General features: G+C 44.7%; 1 long non-coding RNA gene across 4 annotated transcripts; it reads right to left on the bottom strand.

Moving 5' to 3' along the window:
• Positions 1-7674: 7674 nt before the first annotated feature.
• LOC136014626 (uncharacterized) lies at positions 7675-22842 on the bottom strand. 4 transcript variants are annotated; one of them, XR_010612803.1, is made up of 6 exons: positions 22595-22842; positions 21793-22017; positions 20813-20935; positions 16599-17273; positions 14885-14945; positions 7675-11934 (listed from the first exon to the last, which is right to left on the bottom strand). It is a non-coding gene; the product is annotated as an uncharacterized LOC136014626 (long non-coding RNA). The 4 variants fall into 4 exon arrangements; XR_010612806.1 differs by having other exon boundaries at positions 17179-17273; XR_010612805.1 differs by having other exon boundaries at positions 20813-20932.
• Positions 22843-22873: the final 31 nt, after the last annotated feature.

Below are 22873 nucleotides of genomic sequence, written 5' to 3'. Positions count from 1 at the left end.
GAGTATAAGATTCGTTATCTCCCTCTTCAGCACCAGGCTACAGAAGCCCGGTTTCTTTCATTCTTTTTCACTGTGAACTCTGGATATACAAATCAAAAGCAGTATTGCTGGCTCTAGAAGATTTTATTGCAAATCACAGCCACTAGCCATGGGATTGCATAACAAAGGCTTTATTTTCAAGTTTCCAGCTCTCATAATTCTGAAAACTGCAGAATAAGACATAAAGCCCAGAAACCAGATGATGGTTTGAAGAGCTCTAAGGATCTTGAAACCAGGTGACAATTTAAAGAGTTCTAAGGCTATTATTTACTTAAAAGGAAAAATTTCATGAGTTTCAAGCCTGTTGTGATTTTGAAAACTGAGTTGTGATTTTTTGAAAACTTGGGCTTAGCGAAGGTGGGGAAACAACTGCTTTTGTAGCACTAAAAATGATGTGCGTGCCGTCCTGAACACAGTTTTGGTGTATACACTGTTCTTTGAGTAGTATCCTGCATAAGGGAGAGGAATAAGTAACAAAAATTGTGCAGTGGGTTTTATGGCAGCTGCCCTTTTTAAGAGCTGAATATTGTGGAATGCATGATAACAATAGCAATTCTCACTGTGCAAGCTGCAACTTTCTCATGGAGGCACTGAGTCTGAAATCCCACCTTCGAATGAGAGTTTGTCAATGAAAGAATAGATGTTGAGAAAGTATATGCTTTCAGTTTGACAGATATTCTTAATGGCTTATTTTTTGCTTGTTTCCCTTCTTCTGTCCTTCTACCTCTGCAGCACTGCGGAGCCTCAGAATCATAACAGAGAGGTGATCACTTCTGCATGAAATAAGGTGGTTTATGAAATCTGGAGTCATAGTTGGCCAAAAATACCCAGTTTCCCTTTGCGGGTACATTCACAAACTGCATATAACTTCTGAAACTTATGCTCCTTACCTCAACTTGCTTCAAACTTTAGGGTAAGGTACATACACCTCTTCACTATAAGAAGAAGCGCTCACTGGGAGCTGATAAATACTTTAAGCACTGCCTGGCTGAGGAACTCCTGGTCCTTGACAAGGAGCACTTACGTAATGTTCTTGGTACCACTTCTGTTCTTTACGGACACTAGTCCTTGACCTTTGGTCATCCCTTTAGCAGCTTCAGCTCTGTTCTCTTCCTCACTGGTAGATTTCAGTGAAGTTCATCTGTGCGGCCTATAAAGCATGGGCTGCAAGCAATGAATGCATCTGGCAGCACCAGTTTTTGGCAGCCACAAGTAACTTCAAGTCACAGTGTAGTAGCGGCTCTGGCTTTTTTTAGCATTCACCCTGTTACCCTGTATAGCATAGAAGGCACAGCTTAGTTTGGTCATTTACACTCAAACAGTGCAGCAGCATCTTATGCAGTTCCTCCGCACTTTCAGGGACACTAGGAGATACAAGCTGGTGGCTTATTTATGTGATTTAATGTGCACAGTACATACAGGAAAATAACGGAAGTTATCACTACAGAGCATTGTTCTGACACATTACCATCACATAAATGTTTATAAACCAGAAACATGGATGCTTTATCATTTACTGATATTTCTTTTTGGTCAAGCTTGACAACTGTATTAGGAACAGGGCCTAGGAATCTGTGTATTTCCATTGGGGAGAAAATGTGCTCGTAAACAAGTGCAGCCACCTGCCTATTGTGACATTCAAGTGCAAACTCCAGTTTCTAAGTTGTATAACTGAAGTTATGCAAGTTGCTATCAGCCTTGATGTGTTGCTCCATGACATTTACCTTGCTCATCATGTTCTTTCAAGTCAGAATGGGGAACAGACAAACACTGCAGCAAAAGGAAATAATGTGAGGAAAACTGCTAAGGGTTTTGAAGGAACCCACTGCAGTATTAAGGAAACACTGGGAAGATAATGACTTTTCTGTCCTTTGGTGTGATTAAGCACATAAACACTCTGGGTTTAAAGGCACATTGGTAACTCAGATATTTTGGTATTTGAAGCTGTAGGATATATGTCAGTTTAAATCCACATAGCCAAGGATTAGTATCAAGGCTTATTTTAATACAGAAGCCACACAGGATTAAAGGAACTACTTGTTTTTCTTCTTGTACAGAGAGGGTGAAAATAACTCCTGGAGAGCACAAGATTTATGCATCATTTAAATCCTGTTCTGATGCTGCTAAGTAGAGCACTGTGATGTCTTGTTGCTTAAAGGTGACCTTAACCCAGCAGGGGTACTCCAAGGTATTTATCTGGCCCCTGTCAAGACATGTAAGAGAACTGAAAGTGTTTCTAAGGGCAGATTTATAGCATCAGAAAGAACCTGATTAAACTCTCCAAGATTTCTCTGAGGGTTATTTGGCAAAACTCTCAATCCAGGTATTTTATTTAAATATTTATTGAATCTGATGCTGTTTCATAAAAGGTATTTGTATTATTTAAATGTCCTTCACATGACTATTTATAAATCTTGCTTCTAATCTAACACTTTTAATCAAGTTCTCTCTATTTTAAATTAAACTTCTACACTGGGATTATACAGTTTATTGCTGATTTATAGCCTAAATTACTGGCTTTCTACAGTCTTCTAGAATATGACCCAGACTGCAGAAACCTGGCATGCTGGAGTTTTTGCTGGAGCCTGCACACCAACAGATGTACATCAGTCTTCTCTGGACACACACAGGTTAAGCTCCCAGTAAGGTCAATAGCACTGCTACCCTGTTGTTATTAGCAAAACAAAATCTGTGTCTCAGGGAGTTTAAATTGATCTATATCAATTATGATCCTCCAGTCTGGCTTCTTCCAAAGGACTGACCAAATAATGTAACCCAGGAATTCCTATTTAAAGCCCATAGCTGTTCTTTGAAAAGGAGTGAAACTGCTAGTAATGCATCTTTTTTCATCATAGAGGCTACGAATGACTGGGAATTTAGTACACCCAATACCCAACTATCCTTAAAAACATGCAGCTACAGCAGCATCAAGACCTTCATATACCCATAATAGGCTAGATATCTCACTTCTCATTTTTGGAGTCTTCCTCCGCCTCTTACTCTGGGATTTATTGCCAGTCTATTGCCTACAAAAAGGCAAGCTCCTCTGAATCATGACACTGAATAAATGCAGAGAATCTAGGAGCTGTGGATGGCTGTGACTCCTGGGATTCTGTGGGAGCAGGAAGAATACCTTTGTGGCTATGAATAGCAATGCCTGGCATTCAAGCTACCTTTCCAGTTACTACTGTCCTCTATTTCTGTGGGTCCCGAAAACACAGGGCCTGTGGGGAAGCAAGCAGGAAGAAAGATACCACACCATGTTCAATCCCCAAACTTTTATATCAAAACAAAAAATAGTCACAGATTAGTTCCTAACAGAGATAAGAAAGCAGGGTCAGTACATTGCTGTGGGTCTAAGGGACAGATAAATGCAACATGTAAATACTTTTTGAGGGGTTTTGACGATTTAGCTAAAAATATGGCACATCACACTGCTTTAGTTCAGACAGTGAAACTGTGTGTGTATGTACATACTCTGTACTAGGCTGCGAGAAACCACCAGGATAAGCAAGATTTAAAGGGACACACAGTTAAATTGGTACAATATCATCCGTCTAATGAAACTGATACTTTTCCTCTGTGTAATGAACCAGTTTTGAGACCCCACTGCCTTGTCTGCATCATCATTTACACCTACAAGAAAAGTGTAAGTTACCAAGTCAGCAGAGGGGATGTTTCTTATCAGATCAAAAATTCCCAAGGCGACTGCAAAATCAAAGCTAATCTAATAATGCCTTAATGCTTTTCCTGGTAGGTTTCTTATTTTTAATGCAATGCAGAAAATGGCAGGGACTGTAGGTCAGTATGATTGATCTCCATCAGCCTCTGAGTGTGGGGGGAATTGCTTGTCTGACTTTGTTTCCACCCAGGTTTCTTAGCTAAGCAAATTCTTCAGCATAAATAATCTCATCAAATGACACAGGGACAAATACTCTCCAGCCTGTACACTGTGTGCAAGGTGCCAGCAGTTCTGAGACACTGTATCTGTGGACCCCAGTGAAATGAAATCCTGTTCAGGAGTCCACATGCCTACTGCCATCTGACTAGGCACAGTGAAGGTCCTTTCTGCTTCCTCTAATAGTGACTCTGGGAGGCTGCAGTACCCGGGCGTCCTGCCTACCAGAACAGTTGACTCCTACCCAGCTCAGTAAGTTACAGCCTTCAAAGGCTGTCAGCCTGAAAGAGAGAGCACTTGGAGGACACAATACATCATGGATTCACTCCTGAAACATAGCAGGGATTGAGCTCCAGTTGTGACACACAAATACAGTGTGGGGCTTTGCAATTGCCCTGCAGTTCTCTGAGAAGCATCAAGCTATGGGAAACAGAAGGTGAGAAAACAGGAAGTGTGTCTGTGTGAAAATGGATTAAAGATCTATTTCATTCCTTCTGCCAGATCCCTTGCCAAACATACTATGCCAGAAAGTTCTAATTCCTGTTCTTTACTCCTTAAAGGTCTCAAATCAGTGGCACAGGCTGCATGGAGGAGTATATGTTCTACTGATAGCTGTAAATAAGCAGAGATCGCATTTGTCTAAGAACTCCTCTTCCCAAGTAGCACCAATGGCCTGTCCTCAATGGCATGCAAATTCTTGCCTTGCTGTCCCTCTTTATCCTCAGGAACATGGAGTCTAGCACACCTGTATGTTTGGGGGTAAACAGAGGCCACAATGCCACTCACAGAGACATGAGAGGAGCTAGGATCCATTACAGTCCATTTGGTTGTCAACTATATTCTGAAACCTAAGGGAAACATTATCCTTTGCTTTGTCAGAAGAAGCTTATTTGCTCAAGTGTTTTTGTACGAGGCATGACTCTAATGCTGTCCGCTTTAGTTATCCTGCAAGGCAGGAAATCCGCAGTCTCTCACTGAAATTATAGCAAGTCCCATATTTGCTGTGTATATGTTATGTAAGAGTTACTATTCTGGGTTCAGCTAAATTTAAAAGAAAAATCTATCAGGGACTCCTACCAGCAACTTGGGCATTGACATGTTCAGGAGGATCTCCTGCTTTGATTAAGCAGATTGTGAACAGAAAAGCAGAGTTTAGAAGCTTAATTTAATTCCCAGTTCTCTTCTCAAAAGAGAAAATTGTTAAGCCCTAGACAAACTGTCTACGATTCTGTCATTTAATCTACCCCCAGAATAAGATTTCAGTTACAGTGACACATAACATTTTTAAGGGGGCATACTATGAAGCCCTTCACCAATAAATTAAGCTCCTCACCTAGACTGGCTGTGGGGGGTGTCTGGTGTATAACTCATACAAACCCATGGATAGTCTGCACTCAAACCATGTAGCCTTACTGTAAACCTGCAAAAATGAGCTTTCTTCATTCCCAAATGATCATGGCTTATGTGGGCTCACACAGAGCCACCTAAAAGTGATTTTTAACTACTTTCAAGTTAAAAGTATTAAGTGAATGGAGGAGAGTATGTGTTAGATTGTTTGATCCTTTCACCCTAACAGCAATTTACTAAATAGCAATAATTTGATAACTACGTAATTTACCAGTGCTTAGAAAATTAAGGGAAAAAATGAACTAAACACTAAGAGCTGGAATTTCAAATGTTTATGGGCACTTCAATGTACGACATAAACCTGTGGAAGCCTAGTAGATGTTTTGATCAGTGTTTCTGAAGCTTTTCATTCAGTGATACAGGACTGCGGGTTGCAGAAAGTCCTCAATAACATAAAATCACAGAATCATAGAATAGTTAGGGTTGGAAAGGACCTCAAGATCATCCAGTTCCAACACCCCTGCCATGGGCAGGGACACCTCACACTGAACCATCCCACCCAAGGCTCTGTCCAGCCTGGCCTTGAACACTGCCAGGGATGGAGCATTCACAACTTCCTTGGGCAACCCATTCCAGTGCCTCACCACCCTCACAGTAGAGACCTTCTTCCTTATATCCAGTCTAAACTTCCCCTGTTTAAGTTTTAACCCGTTACATCTTGTCCTGTCACTACAGTCCCTAATGAAGAGTCCCTCCCCAGCATCCCTATAGGCCCCCTTCAGGTACTGGAAGGCTGCTATGATGTCTCCACGCAGCCTTCCCTTCTCCAGGCTGAACAGCCCCAACTTCCTCAGCCTGTCTTCATACGGGAGGTGCTCCAGTCCCCTGATCATCCTCGTGGCCTCCTCTGGACTTGTTCCAGCAGTTCCATGTCCTTTTTATGTTGAGGACACCAGAACTGCACACAATACTCCAGGTGAGATCTCACAAGAGCAGAGTAGAAGGGCAGGATCACCTCCTTCAACCTGCTGGTCACGCTCCTTTTGATGCAGCCCAGGATACGGTTGGTTTCTGGGCTGTGAACGCACACTGAAGCTGGCTCTTGTTCATTTTCTCATCAACCAGCACCCCCAAGTCCTTCTCCGCAGGGCCGCTCTGAATCTCTTCTCTAACATTCCTTCAGGAGTTTCAGCAAGAAGGGGGACAAAGTGAGACTCCCCAGAGGATGACGCCGTGACAACCAGTTCAATACCTGCAATGTGACTGACCCCACTTTGCTATCCCCCCTCCTCCCAGCCAATCTCATTCTGTTCCAATCCAGCTCCAAGGGCTGTGTAAGCCCTCAGGTGTGCGAGCTTTCTCCCCAGTGTTACCTGGGCTGCTCGGTGCCTGCTCTCTGGCGGTGGAGCCTGGCAGAGGGGAGGTGCATTCAAACCCAGCGCTAAATCAGCTTTCGCAAGCAGCCTCAGGGGTCACCACTGACCACTGCCACCGCGTGAGGAGTGATGGAGCTGGGCAGCAGGGTTTTCCCAAATACTCACTTGCAGTTCAGCATTTTACCAGAAAACACATTGTAACAGGTCAGCATCTAGGTGAGGAAAGGTGCCTGAGCATTTTAAATCCTGGTGGAATGCTGGGAGCTACATTTTCAGCCATGTGTGCTCAGGAGTTAGGTGGAAGCTCACCCTGAACAGGAATAATGCCCAGAGCAGCTGTGGCTGCCCCATCCCTGGCAGTGCTCAAGGCCAGGTTGGACACAGGGGCTTGGAGCAAGCTGCGCTAGTGGAAGGGGTCCCTGCCCGTGGCAGAGGTTGGAACTGGGTGAGTTTTAAGGTCCCTTCCAACCCAAACCATTTATCCCCACGATATTTTACCTGTTCAGCGACCTGTTGCAGTGTGTGCCGTGGTCCTCTGCTGCTGTCGTGGTTTCCATTGGGAAGGTGCACCCCGATACGCTGGGAAGGAGCTGGGGCTCGTCGGGACACCCTGTCCCCGCCGCCATCTCCTGGCATCAGCCTTTGGGGATGACAAGATGGCGCCGTGCCGGTGGCACCCAACATGGCTGCCCCTGCAGGGGCGCCTCACTGACCCCTGCGGTATTGCTAGGCCTGCTCATTTTAACACGGGCAGCTTCCCCTCTGCCTCGGCAAGGCCTCCCGACTGGGAGTGCTGGCTGAGAGAGCCTCGGATGTGAAAGCCTGGGTCTCTGGCAGCGCCATGGCTGTGGTGAGGGCTGTGTGGGCCCCGCCGCAGGGCAGCTCCTTGGGGTGCACACAGTAACTGCAGCTGCTCTTCAGGTCCTAGACACAACTCAAGGCCAAACGTGGCCTCCCACCTGCCCTTGTGCCCAGCCCCTCTCCATCACAGTCACGGACCCGGCACAGAACACAGCAAGAAACAAGCTGGTTTTCTTCCTTAGAAGTTTAGGAAGGGGGAAAGGACAAAGGAAGCCAAGCCAAAACACCGCGGTGATGTGCAGAGCCTGAACCCCGCGGAGCGGTCTCGAGTGCCATGGAGGGGAGGCACTGTGCTTGCTGGGGATGCAGTCAGGCAGCCATGCACCAAAGGACTAGAAGACCCTTGCTTATGGTCAAGTAAACACCTATCTCATACGTACAGAGCTCTTCTTGTCCCCAGGTTTTCAGTTTTATTTCATTTGAGAAACTAAAGAATCTTACGAAGGTCTTCAGCAAAGTCATTGACAAAGCAGGGCACAGGCAGCAGGCCACTGAGCTGCTGGCTTTCTCGGGAATGCGATTTTGGGATAATCAAAGCAATGGATGCTGTAACCAGTCAGAGCTTTTCAGGCAAGGGCTTTCGTGGTGCTGAAACCCAAACACGAGTGCAACCCTTGTGTATCAAAAGCAGAGAAATCCCATCCTGTTCTGGTACGCTGTCAGCATTCACAAGGGTAACTGGGATCTTCCTGCTCCAAAGCATTACCACTGCAATTGGTAGCTGTGCCACATTTCAATCCAAAGAGGAGACAAACAACATCAGTCGAAAAGAAGATCTAGAGATGTGCAGAAAAGTCTCATCTTTTGAACAGCACTGAAGCTGTATTGGTAAGTTTCAGGTCTGTAGTCTATGAATAGCTGCAAATTGCAGATGCATTACTGAGAAAACTACCTAATACAAAACCCTCCGCACTTTCAGAACACTTTCCATTAGCATAACTCAGCAAGTAACTGCTATTGTCATTTCATGCATGGCATAACTTGCCGTGGGGGTCAGTGCCAAAGCTGGGATTTTAATTCAGGGCTTTTAACACTCAGCCAGCCTCAGCTTCGGTCCCTGTGTAACAGTGCTGTGATAGGAAACGATCCCCATGGGGCTGACTGCACCTTTATATATTTCCAATGTGGGGTTCCCCTGCAGGCCAAAAAGGTGTTCAGGTGTTGAGAGAGCATCATCCCATGCCTTCCTCCCAGGACCCTCCTGGGACTTGCGTAATCCAAAACCTATTCATAAAGGAGTGGACAGGCTTCGGAGGACACTCAGTACCCCTGGAAAATCTCCAGGAAATTATGTATCATTCCAGGCTGTTCCATCCTTCTGTGAAATCACCCTGCCAGAGCACCCAGAGTCGCTTCTGGGGCAGTGGCAGGGCAGAGAAGACCTCCTCATTGCTGCAGCATCCTCTCACAGATCCCTGGAGGACATCTGAGCTCGCAGCAGCCCCACTGTGTGCAGGGTAATGCTGTGAATGGGTCATGGAGGCATGTCTTCCCTCCTGCAGATTTTTCCTTGGGAAGGGATGATCTGAGCCCATATGACTTGGGATTCAGTATTTTTACCCTAATAGCGACTGTAGTGTGCTTCCCACGCGGAAAAAGAGTTCTGCTTCACTGCTGCTGTTGAGCAGCTGCTTAATAGTTGGTGCAAAGTACATCTCTGTGTCCAAATTCAGGCTTCTCCTTTAAGTAACTTACAAACTAGCCTTCTGGAAATGCCTTCTGCTTATTTAGTGCCAGCACTGCCTTCATCGCAGGGGGAGGAGGGGAGAAAGCCGAAAGATGAGGTTATGTTCTAATCATGTGACTGCTGCAGCATCTGTCAACTGCGATACAATTACTAAGCCGTAACTGTGCATTTATGACATTCAAACCTGCTCAGCAAAGCCTCTCCTCCGCCTCTGGTGCCTTCACCCTTTCTGTACTTAGGGATCATCTGAAAAGTTGACTAAGCAAACCCGGACCATGAATAACAAAGCATACATTGTGGTCTCTTACACTGAATATTGCAATGTACCATGGAAATCACACTCTAATCAAATCCTCTCCCTGTCAAAAGCTTCAGGGCAGTCTCTTGGGTGGGATTGTTTGGAGTGGGAAATTTAACCTCTGTGTTCCAGGAGTGCTCTGAGCCTGCCAGGCTGAGCAGGAGTGAACGCAGTCTCTTGCTCAGAGGAGCTGGCGTTTGAGACTCTTTCCAAACCGACTGCGTGAGCCTCACCTCAGCTGCAGTATGGCTGCATAGGATATGCAATCACCGGATAAAGTAGGATTTTGTTTTTCAGTGACTGTTTTATGGCTATGAGAATAGCCAGTTCTGTTGGGAGTTACGTCAGGAGGTGCAGCAGCACACCAGTGTTTTCTCTCTCTCTGTAGCCTGCATTCCGTACTGCAGACTCAGAAGCATTGCAAGCACAGTGTGTACAGATTCCCATTGTTTATGAGTTTCCATTTTTACTTGGTGATCCATGGCAGAGAAGAATGGGTACTGTCTGTATGCTAGGTAACCCCCCAATTAGTAGAACCATATATATATTTAATTGCATATGGTTCAGCAATATCCTACTGGTTGCAAGTAGTAAATTCAGCAGAACTGTACAAGTCCTTACAGATGAGCCCCTATATGGCACATGATTACTCACTATAAATGATTTATTAGCTAAATGCAGACCTTTAAGGAAAAATACAAGAGCGTTCATTCCATACCAAAGGTCAGCTAGCTCAACATCTTACCACCAAGGTCGGTGCTCATGGAATGTTTCTCTCTGAAGAGTGTCTCTCCTCCTAGAACACTGAGGCACCTTTTGGCAAAGTTGTGTGGTTTCCTGAGTCAGAGGATGCATTCGGATCATCATATTTAATAGGCAAGGATGGAATCATCCTCCACAAATCTTCCCAATCTTTTTAAAGCCTATTTTTGCTGCCACAACAACGGAATCCTACAACAGTATTAAGCACCATATTAAAGCAATTGTTTTCTGTTTGTTTAAAACCTGCTGCCTGCTGACTTCCTGACATTTCAGTTCACGTCAGTTCACGTTTATCTCATGCATTAAGCACCATACAACTATTAGTCACATTTGATGAGTTATAAGCTGATGCATATACATGACTCTCTCGCCACACAGCAGAGTCTAAGAGAAAAGTAGGGAAGCTATTGAACTGGTGGGAAGAGAGACTAGGATCTCTGCTGACAGCATTAGGCTCACTGACGCTGGTACTGGTGATGTGGGAGATGGGTTGTACTCTGTAGCTACCACACAATACCAATCACATAGCCCTGAAGGACAGGAGAAATCTGGTAAAGAGAGGATGACAGAAGAAATGTGGTAAAGGAGGAATGCAGGACTTTTAAGTTTCTTGTAGCTGTTCATTGGGGAGGATGAACAAAGGAGAAAAATAAATCACCAACAATTGCCCTCAAAGTTCCGAGTCCCTTCTGCTTCTGCAGGCCCATTGGAGAGAAACCAAAGATCTTGCCTCTAAGCTCCTTCCTGTATTCTATAGCTTGGAGCAGTGTGCTTATCCCGATGGCAGTGAGCTGAAGGTTAGGACAAGCTAAAGATCACAAGTAGATGAATATACTAAAGTGCCAGGATGTGCTTCAGGATGGAAATTGCAATCACTGGGAAATCTGTGATCACTGAGTAATTTTTACAGAGCCTACAAAAATCATCAGAGACTGATTAAGATAATATATAAGGGACAGGTTTCTGTGAATGCTGGCAGGAAGAACTTAAAAATGGGCCTTGAACACAACTTGCTAGCAAAATCCTTAGCAACTGACGTGGCTCTGATACAAGTATCAATAACAGCAAGAATGAGACCATCCTTTACACAGCCAAATTTGAATCGGCCTCATCCAATGCTTTGGTGTTTTAATTAGAACGTGCTTGAATGTGAGGTTTGCAACCAACAATTACATCATATCCCTTGGCAAGAAATGGAATGGTATGTCTGTAGACATTTGATATATGAGAAAATTCAAGGAGAAACCCATCAGAAAACAAGGAAGGGCTTCATTTTCTCTCCTAGGCATAGCTGTCTACTAGGTGCCATGTAAAACGTAGCATGGAAGCTGAAGTCATCCTCGCAGTATTTAGTGGATTAAGAAGTGGTGTCAGGCCCATCGTCTTCTCACTTTGAACTGTTAACTGCAGGCTGTGAGTTCTGACTGCATCAGCTGTAAGCTTGGTGGGCACTCTTCTGTCCTTTGCTTTTCTCCTTGTTGGTTCTCACTCTCCTTTTGCATTCTGCATCCCTGTGGCAGATAGATTTTTCTTACACTGAAGCCTCCTCAAAGAAGACATCTTACTGTAGGCCATAATACAAGGCCTCCAACTGCAGCAAGGTCTCCAAAAGTTGTACTATTATGAGTGTCTTTGTGGATGTTTTCTTTCGGTTTTGATAAATAAGCTGTGCAATGAGAGAGATTTCCAGATGTGAGAAATTCTGTGAGAGCTTCCTTAATAGAAAAAGCATTTGATGCTTGAAAGAGCATAGTAACAAGTTGGCACTGCATCTAAGCCTTTTATAACAGTTTAATTCACACCCTCTCTCCAAATGTAAATTAATCCAGATTGGGAAATGTTGGTAAATCTGAAGCAATATATGTAATTTGGTACTAGTATAGGGAATGGGGAAGGAAGAATGGAAGAAAATATCCTGTTCAAACCCCTATATGAGGGTTTGGCATATATAAGCACTGGCATCAGGCCAATGTTTTTAAGCCTTCTAGTCTTAAGGCTAATAGTACTTCTAACCCCAACAATCAGCAACCGGGAGTCAGACCCCAGACTTCCATCCCTATACCCGCTGAAGATGCCTCTAGCGTTTAAAACTTTACAGTTCACCTTCCCTTCACAATCAGGAGGGCGAAAATTTGAATGCAACCAAACCAAGTTAGCACTTACGAAATTACGACTCCGGAGCACTGATTTAGAGGAGGAATAAACCTCTCCAGGTTCTTAACAGAAACAATATGGTAGAAAAACGTGATTCTTGAAAAAAAGACCTTGCTATGAAAACACACACATACAGAGCCACACCTGGAAATGCTTTGTTCCCTTTGCATGGATATTCTGTAGCATGGTCGAGTGTGTTTTGTTTTTAAACAGAATATTCCCTCATTATGATGGCTCTTTAAAAACCAGGCCACTTCCCATTAAAATGTTCCTAGGCATACCCCAGCAGAGCACAAAGGCTGGCATCCCGCAGTCAGTCAGACAGGTGGCAAGGCACTTGCATAAAAGCTTCCATTAGCATAAGCGTTCCTCTTGTGGTTCTGCTAGTGCTTTTTGCACTTAACTGTTTTCCATCCTCCTTTGAAAGGATGGCTGCATCAGGCCCCTAACCTGGGAGCAGAGCTGTCTGGGGGTGAGTCCAGGTTTGTATAGGTGATGCGAAAGAGATTGAAGGGTTTTGGTTACCGCAGATCACCATTTGAGAACTGCACAACGTAACAAACTACTGAATCACTGTGTCAACAATAAATTAGCGAAGATATCATTATGCAGCCCTTGTGTTAATGCAGCGCCAATGCATGCGGACGCACAAAACTGACTTCTACCTAACTATGCTACATCAAGCTCTACTGCCAGGAAAGGACTTGAGGTTATTAACTCGGTCAAAGCTGTCTGCTTTTGGAGTACTCTGTAAGGTCGTTCGTAATTATGCAGCGTTACTATCTTAGGGGAAGGTGGCCTACATTACTTTCCTCTGGTGTCTTTACTACGCATTCTGCCAATGCGTATGTTCTAAGTTCCTGTCTGTCTCTTTGGGTTTCTCGCGGTCAGTAAGATACTAGAGATCCACACACAGGAAGCAGCAACTTCTTCATCTTTTGCAGCTAGAGGACCACACAGAGTGCAGTTCCCTGTCTGAAAACATTCAGCAGAATTTTCTACTGGCTTTTCGGAGAATGTGAAGCAGGATGACCAGTACGGGAACTGGGATTTGTCTGAAGCCAACAGACAAATCTAGCACAACTCATCACGCCTGAAACTGAAAAGATTTACAACCACTACTCCCAGCATTTTGGCAGTCATTCCAATGGATGAATGATCATATTACGTATTCCTGGGAAAGGAAGGGGCACAAACTGGGGCACGTGCGAAGAAGTCCAGTTGCCTTTAAGAATCTGTGAATTCAAAAACCAAGCCCATTCTGACACGGGAAGAAACCGCGCTCTGAGAATATTTTGCCTGGTTCCAATCACACTTAATCACTGGTTGCCACAGAAATCTTCCTCAGGGGAACGTTGGAGTTGTCTGTGCCTGAAATCCTTTTGTTCCTCTCTTGCACTGCTCAACAGCACAAAGGCCATGTCAAATTTATTTCTAAAGCAAGGCCTGCTTTGTTTGGATTTATCCACTGACCAAATTCAGACATCACAGAAGCTGATGCTACTGGGCTGACTCATGCCGCCACTGGATTTTTGTCAAAGTCTATTACTATAAGGTAAAGCCTACATCCGTTTTATCTCCTTGAGCTCTTGATATTGCGCAGCATCAACTGTCACTTTCCGATGATGGTTTAATGGGTGTAAGGAGCAGTGCACTTGGTAGCAGTACACTCCATGCATATTCACGAATACGTGAACTGCGGAGGTGATTTGTCATTCCGAAGTTGGCATGATACCAGTTTTCCAATTGAAAACCTTTCTTCGTGTTATTCTTTAAAACGTGTATTGCTTGAATTGACCTTAAAAATATCTTTTCTTTGCCCTCATTACCACAGCTTTTCCCAGCCATCCTAGGAGGAGGGTTTTCAGGGTATGGAATGGGAAGGTCAGGAAGGTTACAGCCACCTTTAAGAGACAGCTGTGGTATACAGGTGATGGAGGTGAGGTGTGCATCCCCTATTTCCACTGACACCACTGATCCTTCACCTGGGGGTGAAGTCTCTATGTATGTCTATGTCATAGACATATGTCTATATGACAAATGTCTATGTCATATCCTGTCAACATTACTGACGTTCACAGCATTTCCATCCTATTTTAGAGATGTAGAATTGAAAAAGCAAGTGATGAGTTCATGGCTGAGTTTTGGCAGATCGTGGACTAAAGGGTTAGATTACCTGTAGTCCTAGGTCAAAACTTCAGCTTCACTCAGTCTTTCATGCATATGCAGCTGGGATCAGAGTTTTAAAAGGTGGCCATGTACCACACAAACAGCCCACTCAGGTACTCCCGAAAATCCAGTTGTAAAATGTGCCAGTGAGATCCACTGAGTATTTTGGGATAACTACCTTTTTTTTTTCCCCCAAAAACAATAGAAGCTGAGCTCTGTTAAAAACTGGTGCAGTGTCTGCAGCTTCCAACAGTTACATACACATTTTAAAAAGCTGGTTTCTTTATATATACCTGCTTAAGTAGCCTGCTCATCCTTGGCTCACTGCTTCCCAACTGCCATTAAAAACAGAACCTGAGAAAGGAATACAGAAAATAGCAAACCAGTGGTGAATCCCATCGAGTCAGTCAGCAGGAAAATGTTCAAACCCAAACCATGCCACACACACCCCCAGAGACAAAAAGCACCTACCATTCCCTCATGCATCTAGTCCTTACTAGAAACTTCAGGGGTTTTAACGCATCCGGAACCCCACAGACCAACACATAGCAAAGATGCTTTCTCAAGCCGTGTTTTGATGATTGAGGAAAGAGCAAATTTCAGGTCCTTAAAGCATCTTTCGTTGTTACTGACTGACAAAACCCCTTAATTAATGCAGAGTTAGGATTTCCTCGCAGTGGCTGAGCCCTTATAAAATACCGGCTTCAGCAAAATTGAGACTTTTGGAAGCCAGGAAATACAGTGGCAACATTCAGGCAACCTTTATTTTTCCCTCTGGGGAGCTGGCAATAGGAAGAGGAAACTGCAGTTCTGAGTATTGTTCTGTCAAATGGTACAAGACTTCAGTAACTTGTGACCGTAAGGAAGATGGGAGGCCATACCTCTCAGGTGGGACCTCAGCCCCACAGCCCCCAATATAGATACATATATATATTTGTATTCTTATACCCTGAGATAGCTGCATACCTCTTTTCATCACTGCATTCTGTGCATTGAATCAGTGCTGGAAGACATGTTTTAGCCACTGGCACTTGTGCAAAGTGAAGTAGAGAAAATATTCACTGGTTTTAATAATATATATATGACTAAATATTGGTGAGAAGTGGAAAAGGTACAGTTTACTTCTTATGGAATTGTTGCTAGGGAATTGGGTCAGAGTATGCATGTAAAGGAAGCATCACTGTAAATACAGCCCACTTCTCCAAAGAGAATATGTGCTTGTGCTGTAGTGGTTCCATACTATGTTCTCTGAAAGACACTCACTGAAAAGGTGGATTATTTCCATTACAGACATACAGAGGCTTTGCTGTAAAGGTTGGAGTTAATATTGCTTCATTCTCCCCTGTATTTCCTGGTTTGTCAGTGGTTTGAATTATGCTGAGCTCAACTTTCAGGAAGCAAGTGAGCAATCTTAACCATATGTTAGCAAATCTTTTCAGCAAAGTAATGTTTTCAATAGGGACTTTTTTTCTATAGATCTTAGAAGTTCCTTAAGTGCTTGTAGTTACTTCTAACAACAGTACTACTGAAATGAAGTAAAGGGAGCCCTGTGACTCTGAAGCCCTGCGTTCTCCATTGTTTTGTGGAAGGGGGTTGTCACCACTCATTGAAGTATTTGGAAGATGAAGCTATCAAGAGTGAGAGAATCCTCAGAAATTATGGTTCTACGTAGATTACAAGAAATGCCTAAGAACAAAATGATGGGTCTGTCCTTTTCGCCCTCCTCTTCGCTTCCTATCAGGATACGCATAACCCTGCCTGAGAAAATTTCGAGCACGCTCTTCTCTTCCAGCCCTGTGAAGCCATTAGCTTTTTAGAAGCTATTAGCACTTAAGGAGTTTCTCATGCTTCACAGCGAGCTGCTTACAGCCCATCCGCCCCTGCGTATGCTAGATTCCCCGAGTCTGGACTTCTGTCCTCAGGTCTGGTTTTGAATCCCTTCCAGCGTTCCCCACATCCCAGATCACAGGACAATGTACTGAAGAGGACAGCCAAAGAAGGACTTACCCTTTTCCTCCTAGTGCAGGGTGGGTTCAGGTCCTAGAGCAGGAGTGTTCGGGGGGGGGGGGGGTGTGTGTGTGCGGTGGGGGGGGTGGGGGGGTGGTGCTGCAGGGTTCCCCACATTCACTTCTGTTCTCTGCTATCCACCTGCATTTCCCAGTATCCCATCCATCACCATTCTTTCCCTCCACATAATACTAGACTTTACTTCACTAGGAAGCTGATTACTGGCATGGGTTTAAAAATAGCTCCATTTCCCTGAGTGGAATGTCCTCAAATCAAGAAAGAAGTTTGTTTCAGCATTTGGCTTTACAAATGAATGAAGTTCAGGGGTTTGCTTCTCTCTAACAAGCAGATCAAGAATCAGCTTCAAAGAAGCTGATGAAAGAAGTCCAGACTACATGAAAATTCAAACCCAAATCCAGCCTTCATCAAAGGCAGTTTTCTTATTCTTCTGTCTCCCTCTATTTCGTGTAGCGTCCTTCTCCCTGCTTTGGCTTTCCCTTTCTTTTTTCCTTCCTGTCTCTCTAAGGAATCTTCTTCTCCAACTGTAGTACAATAGTGTTATATTTGATTGCTTCCTTACTTTCCAAAGAGGAGCTGTTAAATAACATGCTCACAAATTCGCCAGCAAACATTAATTTGAGAGGTATTGCAGGTGTCAGCATGAGACAGATAAACCTGGAGAAATCAAGAAAAAGATTAGGTAAGATCTTAAGAAACGGATTTTGGGAAAACCAATCGAATTCACAGCTATTCCTTAGGGCAGAGAAACCTGCAAAGCACAGCATGTACCCATGGCTTGTATCAGCCTGATCCTGTCAATCTTAACCCTGACTTCACTCATTCGCTCTCCTTTGTACTCATTCACAGAAGAGAAACTGTTTTGCGCTCTGTAACTGAGCAGTTCCTATTCAAATCAAGCAATTAAGGACACGAGACTCTATTGTGATACACTAGAATAATTATTAATGATAGTGTGGCCATACAGCATCGTTGCAAAATCTGATGTACTCTAAATGAACCACAGCTCCGAAGCGGTCAGCACTTGTTGAGCACTTGGTTATACTTGGACCATGATGTTGGAAACTGGGCACTTCATTAACGAAAACACTGACAAAGAGATTTCAAGTTAAAAAAGGTATTCTGAGTAAGAAGGGAACATGCTCTCTTAATGCACTTCAGCATGCCATGAGCATGAGGGAGTGCATCAGCTGTGCAGAGGATAACAATTCACTTTCATGACTGTTTTAGGGATTTCTGATCAGGAATGCAACCTGAACACTTTGAAATCCCTTAAAAAAAATCAACCAGACAAAACAATTCTAAGAGAAAAATGAATTGAATTGTGAATTGAAATGTTTGAGGACACCACCTTTTAGTTTCTGTAACCCTGTACTCTATGCGAACTTCAATCAAAACCAGAGTGATTTAGAAATTAAAACGTTTTGCTCTAAAAATATAACCCCCTGGATGCTTTGAAGCTGCCAGAACTTCTGTTTTTTGGTTTTTTTTTTTTTTTTTTCTTTTTTGCAAACATTTTCATGGAATTCCATGAATTCAAAAAGTATTCACCCCAAAGAAGCTGCCTTTTCAGAGCCAATGGGCCCACTGGCGTGTTTTCTGTGACCATCCTGCACCACAGGTATTAAGAAGAAACACACAGAGGAGTGATTGTGACACTTCCCAGTGGTTAGTGCCAACCTTGCTTTTAAAACACTGTCCCTCATTCTCAGCAATGGGCTCCAGTTTCGGTCCTGGTGCCACGGTTTTGCTTCGGCCAACAAAACACTCCCATCTCAAGTTACACCCATGTGAAAAGGGAGGAAATTGTTTAGGGTGGTTAATAAAGGGCCACAAGCTGTAATAGCATAACAGAATAAGATGAGGCAGTTCAAGAGACCTGTGCAGGAGCTTCATGTATAGCAGACCATACTAGGCTGCTCCCTGAAGAGAACAAGTGATGTTTCCCCTGGCCACGACATTCAGCCCCATACCAAGAAAAGGCCCACTACAGGTACAGTAATTGCTCTTGCAATCAGGAGACTACAGCAGATGACCTAAAATGGGTCATCCTGGTTTATTCTGATTTCATATACTGCTTGGAGACATCACTGTGCTCATGAAACACATTATGGGGGAAGCAAGCACGCAGCCAGGACCCTTTAAACTGGGAGGAAATTGGTACAGTGCTCTTTCGAACCATCAAACAAAATCTGGGGATAGAGTAGAAACTGACAATCAGAAGGAACTGGATCCGCAGCTATTGAATTGCCTATCCATTTCTGGCACATTAAAAATGTGCGATTTGTTTCCTTTATATTAGCTGTGATACAGAAACATTCTCTGCCTTGCATAATCTTGGGCAGAGAAGCAAAACTGTAACTGTCAGGTTCCTTGGTTGTACAAATGGTGTTCTCACCATTTGTGACAACAGTAAATCATCCTGACTGAAAGCAGGCTTCCATTGTGTCCATTCGAGTGTTACCTTCTGCTGCCTGGGGACAGCTCTGCTCTTGTACTCGCAAGAGATTGATTGGTCTGAAAGACAATATGCTGCAAACAGGGCAATCAGATGACGCTGCCCTTCCCACTGACTTTCCTAAAGACTCAACATGCCTCCCAAGTCTAAAAGTTGTTTCAGAGAATCATAAGCCATGGCTCCAATCTTCCATAAGCACGGATGCCTAAAAAAGGGAATCCTCTGATGGACTTTGCGGGACTAATTTGAGCGTTTTTCACACATCGCTTTGACCTTTGGCTGGGACATGGCATTTTTAGGGGTGTTTCTTCAAATACTGGCTACTGCCATGAAGCTATTTCACCCAACATGGGAAGACGTCCACCTCTGTAGTTAAATGCATGGCCACTCTCTATCAGTGCACATCAGTCCGGTGACAAAGTGAGGCACTGCAGTTTATTTGGTAGGGTGATCGAGAGGATTTGGAGAATGGAACACTGGAGTGTAGTCACAACACACAGCAGCACACCTGATGAAAACAACCATACTGTGTACACTTAACCTCAAAGTTAGAGATATGTTAGTAACTGACATGGACAGATTTATCTTCTCAAAATGTGTTGAATTTAGAGGAGTAACAACACTTATTCCCTGGTTCCACAGACCAAACACGTCTTTTGGTGCTTACTGAAGCCTGGCTCCATCACTTTCCCTTCTATTTTCCCAAAGCTGGTAACTCAGATAAAGGACTTTGGGATTCTACTTCATTGTCCTGCTCTCACTTTCAGAAGCCTGTATCCCAGAAACTGCTTCCCAGAAATGCTTATCTTCTGTTGTCTAGCTGCATAGTCATCTGTGGGGTTTCGCTACATTTGTGTCCTACTTGTGCCCATCATTTATTAGACACACTTTGCTCCATTACTGACCTCAATTATTTGGAACAGAGCTTATTTCTAAGGGCAGTCCAGCTGCATTACTGTGAGTGCTCAGCCTCCTATCAGAGAACCATAGAATGGCTTGGGTTGGAAGGGACCTTAAAGCTCATCCAGTTCCAAGACCCTGCCATGGGCAGGGACACCTTCCACTAGAGCAGCTTGCTCCAAGCCTGGTCCACAACCTGTTCCAGCATCTCACCACCCTCAGAGAGAAGAACTTCCTAAGAAAAAAGGACTGTTTAGCACTCATATGTGATACTAAAGTCACTGTTCAGTGCATATGCTAGAACTAGTCTCAAACTGCTTTTAGGAATTAGTTTTGTGTGTAAATTAGATTAAGCTGTTTTTCACTTTGTAACAACTTTATAGTAAGCAATGGGAACTAAAAATACATTTTAAACATCACTAAGCTGAAAAGTTTCCTTTTAACATTTCATACTGGTTAGGGGAAGTTTAGATTGGATATAAGGAGGAAATTCTTTCCTGTTAGGGTGGTGAGGCACTGGAATGGGTTGCCCAGAGAGGTTGTGAATGCTCCATCCCTGGCAGTGTTCAAGGCCAGGTTGGATGAAGCCTTGAGTGGGATGGTTCAGTGTGAGGTGTCCCTGCCCATGGCAGGGGGGTTGGAACTAGATGATCCTGAGGTCCTTTACAACCCTAACTATTCTATGATTCTGTGATTCTATGAAAATGGTTCACTTTAGTGTCTTTAATGAAGATATTCACAATTATATTTGTCATAGGCAGGTAATTATTTTAACACTTTTTACGTTTGCACTGCTGACAAATGGAAATGAATTACACAGAACAGATCGTTCATTTACCTGAAAGACAGATGTGATTCCTGGTAAGGTATTTGTTGTGCCAAGATACAGCTGAGTTGATTCCCTCCGCTGAGCCACGTCAGTTGACGCCAGCAGAGTCTCTAACACATTCATAGGGAGCTGCTGAAACGCAGAAGAGTTCAAGAAATCAATTCCCAGGAACACCCCGTGACTGTATCACTCCTTACATCACCCCTTATCACACTGCTGGGGGTGCCTGCTGGAAAACGACATCTGCAAAGGGTGAAAACAGGCAGTAAGAAATACACTGTGGCTGACGAGCGCTGAGCCCCTGTGGGTGATTCCATGGAGCTGTGGGGCTTTTGTGAGGCTCTGTGAGGTCCCGCAGCTACGTGATTCCCTGTGGCTGTGCAATCAGCCAGGCGACTGTTTCAGTTTACCAGTTCCCTATCTTCATTCAGTCTAAATACTTGCTGCAGACTAATTGGCCATCTATTGTCTGAGAGAGACGGGATGAGAAGCATTTGGCTGAGATGGTGCAAGTTCAAAATGATGATTATAGGATTGGAGAAGCAACACTAGCAATTAAGCAAGCAGCACACCAGAGGAAGTACTTCCCATCGACTGCTCAGGCGTTGGCCTGGGATGCTGTTGTCCAGGGATGCAGGTGTTGGGTGCTCCTCAATGTGTAATCGCTGGGTTGCCAAAAAAATCTGTGGCTGCCCCATCCGCCAGGTTGGACACAGGGGCTTGGAGCAACCTGCTCTAGTGGAAGGTGTCCCTGCCCGTGGCAGTGGAACTGAATGAGCTTTAAGGTCCCTTCCAACCCGAACCAGTCTAGGATTCTATGAAAGGTGAGTGGATAACCTGGGCCAGTGAACATTTGCATGCTTTCAACTCGCACGGGGTACCTGGGAACCTCTAACCTCAGGTAGCGTCAGTAAGGTTGCTGTAAAGCAGTTCTCCCTTATCTAGTCCCAATCCCCCCTCCCTGAAAGAGCTGCTCATACAGCACAGACCTGCTCGTGAGGAGAAGTTGCTCTCTGGGAGACCTGTGCACCAAGCCCTGTGCTGGCTGCCAGGTGATTTCTTGGTAAATCAGCTTTCTTCTAGAGCTGGTGTCTTCCAAAGGGCTGCGGAAATACCTCCTGGGGCAGCTTCTGTCTGCTCATGGGTCTGGGTGGATGCTCTCGAGATGAATCAGTAGGAAGAGCCTTGGATGTCCCGCTTTCCCCCTCTGTGATCTGAAGGCATGAAAGTTTGGTTGAATAAACCTGAAAAACTGGCAAAGTAATAACTTTTCTATTTTGTCCCGATCTGAAAACGTGTTTTATGGGATACTCGGGTAAGGTTTGTGCAGTGTGCATTTATTTTCTCCCTCAACCATGTCATGTCGAACAGAAACACAAACCATACAACAAAGAGGTCTCCTCGTGGTTCACGCTGCTGCGTGCTGCCTTTTGTTGTGATTTGTGGCATAAACCCACAAAAAATACAGGCTAGGAAAGGCAATTGTGTTCTGTCTGACAGGCTCCACACATTTGACAATGTGAAGCTGGAAACCCCTGCACGGAATGGTGGGGGGTTTGCCACTGACATTAGTGGGAGCACGATGTCACCCCGGGTTTCAGGCAGTACTTATGCTTTAGATCTCGTCCTCTGGTCCTTTTGCCTTTCAAATGGGTGCTGAAGACTCTAAACCTTTAAAGACTCTAAACACTTAAATATACGCCCCCTCCTGAATTTCAGACCCAAATACGATAAACGGAGCCCAGAAAATGAAATCTCCTTCCGCTCCGCGCTGGTCGTTCCCATACTCACGGGCTCACCGAGGGGTGCCGCCGGAGGATGCGACCGAAGTTTCCTTTGCAGGTACAGGGCGACGGTGGGCGGCCAGGACGGGGCGAGAGGGTAACGAGCCCGGAGTCAGCCCTCCTCCCGCTGCCTCGGCGGGGCAGGAGCTGCGCGCAGCGCGCCCGCGGAGCGCTCCTGCTCCGTGCGTCTGCGGGCAGCGGGCTCGGCGCGCAGCGCGGCCCCGCTCTCCCTGCGCGGCGCGGCCGCGGCCGGCGGAAGGCGGCTCCCGCCGGGCCCAGCGCGGCG

This window comes from Lathamus discolor, chromosome 5 (assembly GCF_037157495.1).
Source record: "Lathamus discolor isolate bLatDis1 chromosome 5, bLatDis1.hap1, whole genome shotgun sequence".
In the NCBI taxonomy this organism is placed as follows: domain Eukaryota; kingdom Metazoa; phylum Chordata; class Aves; order Psittaciformes; family Psittacidae; genus Lathamus; species Lathamus discolor.
The sequence above is the reverse complement of the archived record's forward strand: the minus strand, read 5'-3'. Positions and strand labels throughout refer to the sequence as shown.